Source organism: Panulirus ornatus, chromosome 47 (assembly GCF_036320965.1).
Source record: "Panulirus ornatus isolate Po-2019 chromosome 47, ASM3632096v1, whole genome shotgun sequence".
Lineage (NCBI taxonomy): Eukaryota > Metazoa > Arthropoda > Malacostraca > Decapoda > Palinuridae > Panulirus > Panulirus ornatus.
In genome coordinates this window covers 21,134,940-21,145,666 of record NC_092270.1, presented here as the reverse complement: position 1 = coordinate 21,145,666, position 10,727 = coordinate 21,134,940, and the positions used below count along the sequence as shown (strand labels likewise).

The window sequence follows — 10,727 nt, the reverse complement described above, 5'->3', positions numbered from 1 at the left end:
TCGAGTGGAGATTCGGTAGTGCCCCGGACGCTCTGGTGGTGGGAGGAGGTTGTGGTTGTAATGTCGGGTGTTGTGCTGCCTCTGGAGTGAGCAGTTATGGTTTTCTTAACGACTGAACGATCTACAAGTCGTCAAGTGTGTTGTGGAGATGACCAATAGCCGGCCAGGACGGTGGCATGAGCCGTGAGCAGCGAGGTAAGTCGTCATCATCTCGTCTCGTTACCATGACGTTTGTGTGGGGCTCTTGGATGGTTGGGTTGTTAAGGCAGGAACTGCTCTGTAGTGGGTCTAATGGTTGTTAGAGGAGGTGGGTAGGAATTGGGTATACAAGAAGAAGATAATGATAAAGAAGGAGGAAAGAAGAGGATAAAAGAGATACTGGTGACATAAGGATGAGAAATGGCTCTTGGATGGTTGGGTTGTTAAGGCAGGAACTGCTCTATAGCGGGTCTAATGGTTGTTAGAGGAGGTGGGTTGGAATTGGGTATACAAGAGGAAGATAATGATAAAGAAGGAGGAAAGGAGAGGATAAAAGAGATTCTGGTGACATAAGGATGAGAAGTGGCTCTTGGATGGTTGGGTTGTTAAGGCAGGAACTGCTTTCTGTAGCGGGTCTAATGGTTGTTAGAGGAGGTGGGTAGGAATTGGGTATACAAGAAGAAGCAGATAATGATAAAGAAGGAGGAAAGAAGAGGATAGATAGATACTGGTGACAGAAGGGATGAGAAAGATTAAAGAGAAAGTGAGAGAAAGAGACTAAAGAAAGAGAGAGAGAGTTAGGGCACATTTTTCCATAGTTTACCAAACTGCAAAATTATTTTTTATTTATTTAATAGTTTGAGTTACTGAACAAGTGTGTGTGTGTAGTTCCATTTGGAAGACAGAAGACAAATGGGATCAGTTGTGCCCCAGTGGGAGGAGCAGCCATGCTTCCTCTTCAAGTTATCTATAACAATTTAACGAATTAAATAACGTAGAAATCTTAAAATAAATAATGGATTCGTTATAGTTGAGACCCTAAATTTGGTATAGGTGTAGCTAGAACTCTAAGATTGACTCGTTACAACTATAACCACAACTTGACAATCACTTTTAGAAAACTGTTAGATGGTTTTTTGGAGTCTTTTATTTCCTCTGCAAAATAGGTAAATATAAAATAAATAGAACGTATTTATTCATAAAATTTAACGTATTTCAAAGTAATTATCGGTTGTGGAATAGACTCCTAGTAATCTAAAGACTTCATTGCATATGATTTTAGTCAATTTTATTAAATGAAATTTCGCTATGTCGCCATGATTCATTTTGGCAAGAAATTCCAAAATTTTTTTTTTTGGTGTTTGAGAGAAAGAAGGAGAGACAGAGAGCCAGCGAACCCTGCTGTGTTGTTATATAATATATATGGCATGGAGCTCAAACAAGCAGGAAGCTTACAACAAGCTTCGTTATAAGTAATGATGAGGGTGATATGTAGTTAGTGGTAATTGAAGCTCATAGAGAGAGAGAGAGAGAGAGAGAGAGAGAGAGAGAGAGAGAGAGAGAGAGAGAGAGAGAGAAGAGAGAGAGAGAGAATATATGAGGGAATATGTGTGTGTGTGTGAGAGAGAGAGAGAGAGAATATATGAGAGAATATGTGAGAGAGAGAGAGAGAGAGAGAGAGAGAGAGAGAGAGAGAGAGAGAGAGAGAGAGAGAGAGAGAGAGAGAATATATGAGGGAATATGTGTGTGTGAGAGAGAGAGAGAGAGAGAGAGAGAGAGAGAGAGAGAGAGAGAGAGAGAGAGAGAGAGAGAGAGAATATATGAGGGAATATGTGTGTGTGTGAGAGAGAGAGAGAGAGAGAGAGAGAGAGAGAGAGAGAGAGAGAGAGAGAGAGAGAGAGAGAGAGAGAGAATATATGAGAGAATATGTGTGTGTGAGAGAGAGAGAGAGAGAGAGAGAGAGAGAGAGAGAGAGAGAGAGAGAGAGAGAGAGAGAGAGAGAGAGAATGTATGTGAGAAAGGGAGAGCGATTTTAATACGACTTTAATGACGACATTTTGCCAAAATGGCAAATTTCATGGATGATTGTATGTTTGTGGAGTTGGTTGCCAGCTGTCCAGGTGTGGATGGGGCCGAAGGGGGGGGGGGGGGGAAGACAGCCGCCTGGGGCTGAAGGAGGGAAAACTAGACAGCCACTGAATTGCTGGCTGGCTTACTGCGCATGAGTCACGAACTTACAACGGCAGGTAGTACCGTTAATAATACCTTTCAGCTGATGGTCGGCTTAAGAAAGGGCATGGCTAGCGCGTATTGCTCACCGCAGGAACATCTAATGAGTTACGAAGAATGGGTTGTGAGTTACCTGCCATGGTGGGGGGGTTGTGAGAGTTACCTGCCTTAGGAGGTTGTTCTAAAATTAGTTAATGTATTATTGTTTACCTGAAATTTTTCGGTGTTTTGATTGTTTCAGGAAGAATTTTGAAATTTTGTAAATAATAATAATATATAAACAAATGTGATCTATGATCACTTAGACAATTAGATTGGAATTCTCAAATTCCTCAGCGTTGATAGAGAAGCATTTCCTCCATCGTCACACAAGACAAATGACTCAAAATTTGGCTGTAAACAATTGTTTACCAATAACATTCTAGATTGATCCATGTTTACACCACACTACAGGTATTTAGAATACATTGATATACGACAAAGTCATTCGTTACACCTTTTGTTCTTCATCTTCACTACACCCTCATCTTCCCTACCCTGTTATCTTCGCTACATCTTCCCTACCCTGCTATCTACGGTACATCTTCTTCTATATTATCTTTACTACATATATATATATACTATATATATATATATATATATATATATATATATATATATATATATGTATATATATAGTTTGGTTTATTTTATACTATCTTCACTTCATCCTCATGTACATATATATTTAGTTTGGTTTATTTTATATTATCTTCACTACATCCTCATGTACATATATATTTAGTTTGGTTTATTTTATATAATCTTCGCTACATCCTCATGTACATATATGTAAAGTTTGGTTTATTTTATATTATCTTCACTACATCGTCATGTACATATATGTATAGTTTGGTTTATTTTATATTATCTTCACTACATCGTCGTGTACATATATGTATAGTTTGGTTTATTTTATATTATCTTCACTTCATCCTCATGTACATATATATTTAGTTTGGTTTATTTTATATTATCTTCACTACATCCTCATGTACATATATATTTAGTTTGGTTTATTTTATATAATCTTCGCTACATCCTCATGTACATATATGTAAAGTTTGGTTTATTTTATATTATCTTCACTACATCGTCATGTACATATATGTATAGTTTGGTTTATTTTATATTATCTTCACTACATCGTCGTGTACATATATGTATAGTTTGGTTTATTTTATATTATCTTCACTACATCGTCATGTACATATATGTAAAGTTTGGTTTATTTTATATTATCTTCACTAATCCTCATGTACATATATATTTAGTTTGGTTTATTTTATATTATCTTCACTACATCCTCATGTACATATATGTAAAATTTGGTTTATTTTATATCATCTTCACTACATCTTCATGTACATATATGTAAAGATTGTTTATTTTATATTATCTTCACTACATCATCATGTACATATATGTAAAGTTTGTTTATTTTATATTATCTTCACTACATCCTCATGTACATATATGTAAAGTTTGTTTATTTTATATTATCTTCACTACATCCTCATGTACATATATATTTAGTTTGGTTTATTTTATATTATCTTCACTACATCCTCATGTACATATAGCCTCACAGAGAACACCATTATAAGAATATATTCTCACTCTCCCGTATTGTCACAATAAACCCACCATCACTGTATCGTAGCTTGACCTCTCACTATTAGTGTCTTCGAACCATAACTGGGTTATCTGGAGGTCATCTTCATCATCATCATCATCAGGTCATCTTCATCATCACCATCATCATCAGGTCATCTTCATCACCATCATCATCATCTTCACTACAAACTCATCTTCATCTGGGCTACACACTCGACTTCAGTCGTCTCCTCAATGTCTCGTCATGTTCCCCCATCTTGACTACAATTGTTCATGTAGGATATAAGGTGAAGTGAAGGCGGGTCTGTGTTTGCTTTCTGAATACATTTTGGAATATGATGATGGCTTTCTCACGCGAGTTCCTCACCTTCTGGCTGGTCCAGCTGGTTGCTCTGGCTCTGATCCTCTTGGACACCAGCTGTCTGATCTACGCTGGGGTGCGACTGGTCCCATCTGGGTCCGTGTTTGGCCAGACCCTAACGGCGGAGGACCAGGCCGACATGGTCTTCTCCCTGTGGGTGTGCGGGGCGCTGGTCATGGCCCCCGTCGTGGTGTGGGTCGTGGGCCGAATGTCACGGAAATGGGCCATGGTCTTCTTGAGTGTGTGGTACGTCTATATCATCACCTATGGCGACAACATGGGGGCCCGGGCCATCTCAGTGCTATACTACATGGAGCTGGAGTGGCCCCTGCAGAGGATGAGGGCCATGTTGCCCTCAGACTTCGTCTTGTCCCACGACACCGTGACGGACGGACAGTACTGGTGGTGGTTCGCGCAGGTCACCGTGTGGGCCTTCGCCTGCTGGTGGGGGTCTGAGGTGTGCCAGGTCGAAGGGGGACATGGCCCGAGCGGGGACACCGCTGGCCAGGTGGTACTTGATGTGCAGTGCGAGGAAGTGGAGGAGGAGGTGGGGAGGACCGAATGTCGGGTTGTGGTGGAGGAGGAAGAGGAGAGGAGGCGTTGAGGGAGGAGGAGTAGTATGCAAATGAGGGAATGACGCCAGAAGGAAGCTTGGCAAAGGCCCCTCCAGCACTGGGAGGGCCCGAGGCTGAAGTGGTCATTCCTGTAGTTAAAAAGGAAAACTGTTTCGTTCCATCAAACCCACGATTGGCTCCACCACCTTGGGGAAGGAAGAGATTAATTTAGTTTATATATATATATATATATATATATATATATATATATATATATATATATATATATATATATATAGGGGATAGGGGATAGGGGAGAAAGAATACTTCCCACGTATTCCCTGCGTGTCGTAGAAGGCGACTAAAAGGGAAGGGAGCGGGGGGCTGGAAATCCTCCCCTCTCGTTTTTTTTTTAATTTTCCAAAAGAAGGAACAGAGAAGGGGGCCAGGTGAGGATATTCCCTCAAAGGCCCAGTCCTCTGTTCTTAACGCTACCTCGCTATCGCGGGAAATGGCGAATTAGTATGAAAAAAAAAAAAAATATATATATATATATTTAGTTTTTATATATATATATATATATATATATATATATATATATATATATATATTTTTTCTTTTTCTTTTAAACTATTCGCCATTTCCCGCGTTAGCGAGGTAGCATTAAGAACAGAGGACTGGGCCCTTGAGGGAATACCCTCACCTGGCCCAATTCTCTGTTCCTTCTTTTGGAAAAAAAAAAAAAAAAAAAAAAAAAAAAAAAAAAAAAAAAAAAAAAAAAACGAGAGGGGAGGATTTCCAGCCCCCCGCTCCCTCCCCTTTTAGTCGCCTTCTACGACACGCAGGGAATACGTGGGAAGTATTCTTAATCCCCTATCCCCAGGGATAATATATATATATATATATATATATATATATATATATATATTAAAAAAACACCATTTTGTCTGCTCTTTAATCTGTGTTTCTCCTTGACCACATTTCTCATCATGAGTACATGTTGTCCCTCAATGTTCACTCATGTCTTATATTTATTTCGTCCTTTATCTTCCTCCTTTATTTCGTCCTTTATCTTCCTCCTTTATTTCGTCCTTTATCTTCCTCCTTTATTTCGTCCTTTATCTTCCTCCTTTATTTCGTCCTTTATCTTCCTCCTTTATTTCGTCCTTTATCTTCCTCCTTTATTTCGTCCTTTATCTTCCTCCTTTATTTACTGATAATGACTGAGCTAGGATCTAGGAACACACACACACACATACACACACACACACACACACACACACACACACACACACACACACACGCACACACACACACACACACACTTTTATAAGTACTGTGACGGTACATTGAGATGTCATGTGTGGGTACTTTTATTTAAAAGTATGTTGGATGTGTATACTTTTGGAAAGTATTAATTGGTTTCTTTAAATGTATTTAATGGCGGAAACCCCCCCTCTCCCCCCCTCCCCCCAAAAAGGCACTGTGTGTACCGTGTTTGAGAAATATATCTCTTCGTTGTATATCAACTGACTGTTATATTTCTCTCTTGTGTCTCCCCTGATGATGTGATTATGACACGAAAGTGCACTTGGGAACTTATAGTGTTGCATTTTCCCCGTGGACTCATAGGAATATATATATATATATATATATATATATATATATATATATATATATATATATATATATATATATATATATATATATATATATATACGTATATATATAATTTTCCTTAATGTTCATTTCTGGCTTGAAATCCCTTACCTAGTAATTTAGATAAGAAATCTGTTAGATGGTACAGGAAAATCAATTCTTGCTGTAAGCTTTGGCCCAGACTATTCTATTCTGTCCTCGAACACAACATACCTTTGTAAAATAGTGACCCCATTCAGCTATAATGGAGAGTTTAGCTTGACACCAGAGTCAAGGCTAAGCCTAATTCCATTTCAATGGGGAGAAGTTAGCTTTGACTTACTGTCTAAGCTAACCCAATGCAAGTAAGATATGTACAACAGAGATGAGGTTAGCTTTGATGAACAGCTAGGCTAGCCATGCTAAACAGAGATGGGTTTAGCCTTGATGAACAGCTAGGCTAGCCATGCTAAACAACAAAGGAGAAATTTAGCTTTGATACTGAGAGGCAAGCTTGCCTCCGGTGTGAGCGCCTCCCTCAACCCACACCTCCGTACGGTGGGTTGCTCCTCCTTCAACCCACACCTCCGTACGGTGGGCTCCTCCACCCTCAACCCACACCTCCGTACGGTGGGCTCCTCCACCCTCAACCCACACCTCCGTACGGTGGGCTCCTCCTCCCTCAACCCACACCTCCGTACGGTGGGCTCCACCCTCAACCCACACCTCCGTACGGTAGGCTCCTCCTTCAACCCACACCTCCGTACGGTGGGCTCCACCTCCCTCAACCCACACCTCCGTACGGTGGGCTCCACCCCCCTCAACCCACACCTCCGTACAGTGGGTTCCTCCACCCTCAACCCACACCTCCGTACAGTGGGTTCCTCCACCCTCAACCCACACCTCCTTACGGTGGGCTCCTCCCTCAACCCACACCTCCGTACGGTGGGCTCCTCCCTCAACCCACACCTCCGTACAGTGGGTTCCTCCACCCTCAACCCACACCTCCGTACGGTGGGCTCCACCCCCCTCAACCCACACCTCCGTACAGTGGGCTCCTCCCCCCTCAACCCACACCTCCGTACAGTGGGTTCCTCCACCCTCAACCCACACCTCCGTACAGTGGGCTCCTCCCCCCTCAACCCACACCTCCGTACAGTGGGCTCCTCCCCCCTCAACCCACACCTCCGTACAGTGGGTTCCTCCACCCTCAACCCACACCTCCGTACGGTGGGCTTGTAGTGGGCGGGGGAGGGAGGGGGGGTTTATGAGGGAGTCTGGTGTTCTGTGTCGTATTTAAAAGGCCTGTGTGAGGGAGGGGGGGGGTCTGTCCCCCCCAGGTGAAGCGTGACTTACTTTGCACGTGCCTCACCAGCACGCGCGCTGGTGAGGCACGTGCTCATGATATGTACACAATGCCTCACGATGGTATGTATATAAAGCCATGTGGATTTCCCGATGGCTGTTTATATATATATATATATATATATATATATATATATATATATATATATATATATATATATATATATATATATATAACAGATCAGGTTGGCTGGTTAATTACTGTATTGGCCTATCGACTACCAGGGTCGTTAAGGCCGTTAGAGTCATCTGGAATCACCCATTTCGATGAACATCATAATAGTTTTGAGGTGACCCAGGTCAACTGGGAGGCCATTAGGTCAAACTACATTGAAGATGTGTATTGTTTTATGGTCCACACTGGAGACTTAATTATCATTTATTTATAAGTTATCCGGATGTTTACGTGACCTTGCTAACGACCTAACTACTGCAGAACACGTCTTTATCAAACGATTAGTTCATCTATGTGATTGAACAAGGGGTTGTTACGTTGATCAGTTGTGTATTTAAGATTAAAATGACATTTTTTTAATTTATGTGTGTGTGTGTGTGTGTGTGTGAGGGAACCTCAAACTACCACTTAAGGTCTTTTGTATCACTTCCAAATTACAGCCTTAACCACACACACTCCAGGAGCTTTCTGGTATTTCGAAGATATTCATACGAGTGTTGGATTCTCGATACACAATACATATGCAAATGAGCATTATTGATGTGTGTGTGTGTGTGTGTGTGTGTGTGTGTGTGTGTGTGTGTGTGTGTGTGTGTGTCATTTGCATAATTATGTATGCATTATTTATTGTTGTGGGGCGTTGGGTCACATGATATTTAGGTCGTAAGGTCAAGTTAGGGTCTAGTTCGTGACCTGGGGTTAGGGTTAATGGCCATCTTGTCTTCCTGGCGTGGTGCAGTCTGATGCATAATTACCTACATTAATTACATACATTAATTGAGGGAAAAGGAAGATTGAAGTTGAGGGAAAAGGAAGATTGAAGTTGAGGGAAAAGGAAGATTTTTTTTATATTACTGGCAAGGTAGTTCATCTGTTATGTTGTTAGGGTTTTTTGGGGGGCGAGGGGGGAGTGATAGGTCATTTGAAGTAGGTACTGCCCTATAAATGGCCTCTCATGTCTTGCGTTGTGTAGCCATTGTAAATGGCCTCTCATGTCTTGCGCTGTGTAGCCATTGTAAATGGCCTCTCATGTCTTGCGCTGTGTAGCCATTGTAAATGGCCTCTCATGTCTTGCGCTGTGTAGCCATTATAAATGGCCTCTCATGTCTTGCGCTGTGTAGCCATTGTATAAATGGCCTTTCATGACTTGCGCTGTGTAGCCATTGTAAATGGCCTCCCATGTCTTGCGCTGTGTGGCCATTGTAAATGGCCTCTTATGTCTTGCGCTGTGTAGCCATTGTAAATGGCCTCTCATGTCTTGCGCTGTGTAGCCATTGAAAAATGGTGTTTAGTTCATGTTAATCAAGGATTTCAAACGAAAATGGAGATGGTTTTTGGTCCATGGTCATTCCCATGGCTTATATCTACCTGAAAGATGACTTATTTAAGTTATTTAATATATGTGAAGTACGAACATGATAGGTTAGTCACCCCCAAGTGTATTTCCATAGTGGATGAACCTAACTACGTTTTCTATAGTGCTAGTGGTGGTGCCCCCTTAAACTGAAGTTCGACCCAGGATAAGATAACGGTGGTTGATAACAGAGATAACAACAGATGACCCAGGATGACCTAACCTTATCTCGAGTCTTAAGTAAACAAGTTTGTTTGTTTATATATTTGGAATTTGATGATAATTTCACGTTGTTTCGACGTAGCCCGGGAAAAACCCTTAGTATATTGGTGGTGATATATATATATTTCTTTTCTTTCATACTATTCGCCATTTCCCGCATTAGCGAGGTAGCGTTGAGAACAGAGGACTGGGCCTCTGATGGAATATCCTCACCTGGGCCCCTTCTCTGTTCCCTATTTTGGAAAATAAAAAAAAAAAGTGAGAGGGGAGGATTTCCAGCCCCCGCTCCCTCCCCTTTTAGTCGCCTTCTACGACACGCAGGGAATACGTGGGAAGTATTCTTTCTCCCCTATCCCCAGGAATATATATATATATATATATATATATATATATATATATATATATATATATATATATATATATATATATATATATATATATAGCTAGGCTTTGTACAGGTTGGGTTAGCAGTTTTGTATATTATTTTGTGGTTTAGGCTTTGATGATGTTGAGATGGTACATACTCTCTCTCTCTCTCTCTCTCTCTCTCTCTCTCTCTCTCTCTCTCTCTCTCTCTCTCTCTCTCTCTCTCTAACCTCAGCCATTCACCCCCCCCCCCCTTAGAACATGCCCAGACCATGGAACGCCCCCCCCCTTGCCCCAGAGCCAGAACACCCAGGTTTCTCTCATCAAACTTACCACCTACATCTCCCATCACACACACACACACACACGCACACACACACACACACACACACACACCATCCTGAGACCTTGATGGGAGAAAAATCTTCACGTGGCTTCATCTTCAGTTCCTGCTTTTGGAAAGTGTTACTACAGGAGGAGAGGATATCCCGTTCTCTCTCACACACTCGCCTCCCAGAACACCCAGCTCCTTAGAGTTGAGAATTACATTAGAAATGGAAGTATTGTGATTAGGGGATGATTGTGAATGGATTATTTTCGTAACTAGCGTGATTAGGGATTGGTTGGTGATTGGGTAGTTCATAATTAATCATGATTGGTTCTTAAGGTGTTACGGGTATTGGTTAATGCGAGGTTAATCATGATTGGTAGTCAGGGTGCTTGGAGATTGGGTGATGCCCAATCATGATTGGTTTCCAGGGTTGCATGGTGATTGGTCGGTTCACAGTGGATCATGATGATTGGCTCCAGGGACGTGACTAGGATTGG

At 41.5% G+C, this 10,727-nt stretch overlaps 1 protein-coding gene across 2 annotated transcripts in view; it reads left to right on the top strand.

Moving 5' to 3' along the window:
* The first annotated feature begins 36 nt into the window (after positions 1-36).
* The window catches only part of LOC139763658 (cytosolic carboxypeptidase 1-like), a 133,760-nt gene continuing 123,069 nt past the window's right edge, over positions 37-10,727 (top strand). For both annotated transcript variants that reach the window (XM_071689953.1, XM_071689949.1), the window contains exon 1: positions 37-195. The gene's annotated coding sequence lies outside the window, so the exon portion shown is untranslated. The remainder of the gene's footprint in view (positions 196-10,727) is intronic.